Source organism: Lutra lutra, chromosome 13 (assembly GCF_902655055.1).
Source record: "Lutra lutra chromosome 13, mLutLut1.2, whole genome shotgun sequence".
NCBI lineage: Eukaryota > Metazoa > Chordata > Mammalia > Carnivora > Mustelidae > Lutra > Lutra lutra.
The window spans coordinates 18,145,511-18,149,661 of record NC_062290.1 but is presented as its reverse complement, the minus strand read 5'-3'; positions in this window follow the sequence as shown (position 1 = coordinate 18,149,661).

The following is a 4,151-nucleotide window of genomic DNA, read 5'->3' as shown; positions in this document are numbered from 1 at the left end:
TCTATAGCTTTCCTCAGAGCATTTACCACCTGACATGCTATGGTTTTACTGAATTATTTTTTGTCCATCTGTGTCTCCCCACTGCAATGTGTATAATACAATGTAAGCTCCTCGAGGACAATTATTCTTGCTTTGTCCAATGTCCTATCCTCTGTGCCTAGAACAAGGTGAGCACACGTTCGTGGGAGGCAGGATAGACACACCTGCCAGCTGTTGCATTATTGCCTGTCCCCTCCAAAACCACTCTTCTGTTTTCGCCTCTGGCCATGGGGCCGGCCTGCAAACCCCACTCAGCCTGCGCAGCTCGCTCCTGCTCGGGCTCTGCCGAGAGGGGGCGCTACAGGAGCCCGAGGAGGAAGCAGAGACTCGCTCTTCTGCGTTTGCTCCGTACAGGGCTCCCTGTCCACTCCCTTTTCTTAGGACCCCCCCCCCCCCCCCCCCCCCCCCCCCCCCGCCACCAGAACCCTCCTTCGCTCGGACCGCAGCACTTCCTCAGCAGCCCCTGAGTCTGACTCGCTTTTTCCCTAATTTGCAGCAGCAGCAGCAGCAGCATCTCGCCATCTCAGGGACATCAGAACCAACGTCCCCATCCCCCTCGATGGTGGCTTCTCCCTCCGAGAGACACGCAGCGAAGCGGATCCCTCCTTCCGAGGCCGAGCCTTCAGCAGGGGGGCTCCTCTCTCGCGTGTCCGAGTCTGTCCTTTCGCTCCCTCCTCCCCTGGGGTCCTGTCCGCTTCCGGCAGTAACTTCGGGGATATGTCAAAGCTCTTTTTTCACTTTTTTACTACTGACCTATTTTGTACCTTGTTCGTAGTTCTGCATATATCTCTGGGAGGGGAGCGGAGTCCGGACCTGCAGCTAAGTCCCTGCCGGTGACCTGCTTGCCCAAGAGAGGGAGGGGCTATCATTAAAGGGAGTAAATGCAAATCGTGGGTGAGCCGGGAAGCCGGACTCGGACCCCAGAGAGTAATGTCAGGACTGGCAACAACCGCCAAACTATAAATAGTAGCGAATCCAGGGACGGAGGGCTCCGATCATTTTAGAACAGGTGGAGGGCAGTGGAGTGTGAGGGGAGTCAAGGGGATGGCTGCAGAAGACAGGCTCCTCATGCGAAGTCGCTGGGGGTCTGTTCCTCATAGTCTCGTGGCCCAGCGGCAGTGGGGTAAAGTTGCCCCCTAGAATCCGAAGCCACTGATACCATTCTCTTCCTTGTATATTCAGGCCACTCCCCGCATCCCTGAGCCAGACTTGATTTATTTAGAGAGTATTTGAAAGACCTCCCAGATATGAACTCTCTGCCCATCTAGACTTCTGAATCTCCTTCTCTTAGTCTCTTTCCTCCCTTTGTAAACCATTGAGCACAATCGGGCCTGTGTGACTCTGGGTGTGTTGCTGCTTCTGTGAACCCTTCCCCAGAGCCACGGACACCCCAATGTGCGGTTCTGTCCCTCTGCCTTGCCTACCCTACCCAGCCTGTGAATGCAAATAATCTGAAATACACAGATAGGAGTCACGACCAGGATGGAGTGAGAAAGTCCAGAGTTAAAAAGCCAGAAGCCCATTGTTGAGATTTAGCCATAAGGCATAAGGCAATTATGGTCTCAACTAGGTCACAGCAATTTAAAAGGAATAGAAAGGTGTAAGTCAGGAGCGCCTGGGTGGCTCATTCAGTTAACTGGCTGACTCTTGATTTCAGCTCAGGTCACAACCTTAGGATGGGATGGAGCCTCATCTCGGGTTCCCAGCTTAGCGGGGAGTCCCCCTTTTTTGTGGGGGGAGGAGTCCCCTTGAGGATTTCTCCCTCTTCCTCTGCCCTTCCTGCTGTTTGCACACCTACGTACCCTCTTTCTCCCTCTCATATAAATAAATAAATCTTAAAAGAAAAGAAAGAAAGAAATGAAATAAATGGAGGTCATAAAGATATAATTTATGAATTCTGAAAACTGATGAACTATAGTGGATGAGGAAAATAAAATAATCCCAAGATTGTGTCATTCATAGTCACTGAAAGCAAGGTATTGGTTTTATAGGAGATGATGAGAAGTTAGTTCCATTTTTGGTTGGTTCCATGAAAGCTGAAATCCAGGGGAAAATATCCAGGACACAATATAATTTGTCTAGCGATAGTTAGGAATTAAGAAATGAGATCCTGGTGAAAGTCCAGGATAAGAATGGAAACTTGAGAGCTCCCTGCACAGAAGCAATTATTCATACGCCATGTGTGGATGCCACTTAGAAATAAAGAAATGTAGAGGAAGAAAAGCAGACCAGGGATTGAACAGTGAAGAAACATTCTCATTTAGGGAAGAGCCTAGGGATGAAGACAGTGTACCTAGAGCAGGACAACAGACATCCAAGAAGGACATACAGGAGGAAGGGTAGTCAGTACGACCAACACTGTAGAGATGTTAAGATAAACACTGAAAAAACACAACCAAATTTAGTTATTTAATGAACACTTGCAAGATCTTTTGTTTCATCTACCAAGCAATGTCTAACTAAAGTCATTTAAAAAAGATTTTAGGGGCACCTGGGTGGCTCAGTGGGTTAAGCCTCTGCCTTCGGCTCCGGTCATGATCTCAGGGTCCTGGAATCGAGCCCTACATCTGGCTCTCTGCTCAGCAGGGAGCCTGCTTCCCCCTCTCTCTCTGCCTGCCTCTCTGCTTACTTGTGATCTCTCTCTCTCTCTGCCAAATAAATAAATAAAATCTTGAAAAAAAAAAAGATTTTAATGACAAAAAGGTCGCTAGCATTTTAGCCTTATGTTTACCAATAGTGTGCTTAATTTAGAAAATTAAGTTCATGTTAACACCTATCAAGTGCTTAAATGCACATAGCTCCTTCAACATTAAAATAGAGATTTATTTTCAGTGAGGGTACATTAATTAATGCAATATATGTCCACGTTATTTTTTGTATCTTTGCAGTATTTAAACCCTTCTTATTCTAACATATGCTTTTATTATCACAATATAACATCATTCCTGATAAGAATCTAAACTGATCTATAAATAAACCAGTCACCTCCCCATAGCCTATTTTCTGGCTGCTTTAATCACAGTGTTTCTCTGCAATCTTTATTTAACAACTACTTGCCCGGAAATATGCTAATCTCTAAGTAGGTATTTAACAAACTCTTTATAAAACTATTTTCTAAGTTTATGTACTCCTGTAAGTCTTGACAAATTTGTTAATGTTCCATTAACAAACACCACATGGATATATGTGGGGCTAGGAGAAAACAAATCCTTTGCTCTCCAGTCTACATACATAACCACATGGACAGAGGTGATGGAGAAGTTATAGTATGTTCCAGAATTTTAATGATAATATTGTCCATGTCATGTGGAGATAGCTTATGTACTTTATATATACACATATATAATTCACATTATATATATAATTCACAGTATATACAATTCACTGTATATATATATATATAATTTACATTATATATACAATCCACTACACACACACACACACACACACACACACACATGGCTCACATGTAGTGTCACAGATGGAGAATAGATTTTTAATAACAACAAAAAAGACCGTTGGCATATTTGAGCCTCCCGTATACCAGAGTGTTTATGTTTAAAACATTTTTTAAATTTAACAATTGCTTATTATGCTAACCCTGATAAAACCTAAAGTTTGCCAATGTTCACATTTTATAAGACCTTATTTTCTAAAGAGCACAACATAATATTCCCAGAATTTCTTCCTTGAGAGTAATCATGGTATTTTTATTTTTACTAATAAAAGTAGTCTCCGTCAATTAGTTATCACATTTATACTGTTCTTAGATTATACACTGTGCTTTTTATATCTAAGGAAATTCTGAGTCAGAGGCACTAATTTGGTTTTGTTAGCGTTCAATTAGGCGAGCCAAGCATGGGCTACTTGACTCACTTTCGTTTTTTCCTCGAAAGTTAAAAGAGCACCATCTAGTGGAATTTTTTATATACTATCCTTTTGAATTGGTTTTCAAATTAGTTAATTTTTTAATACAAATTTTCTCTTAAATAGTATGATTATAAATCAACTCATCTATTTTCTAAAGGAAATCCTAAACACATTTCCAACTATATTTAAAATGAAACATCAAAGTCAATAATTCATTTATGATAATTTAAAGATTTTTTTTT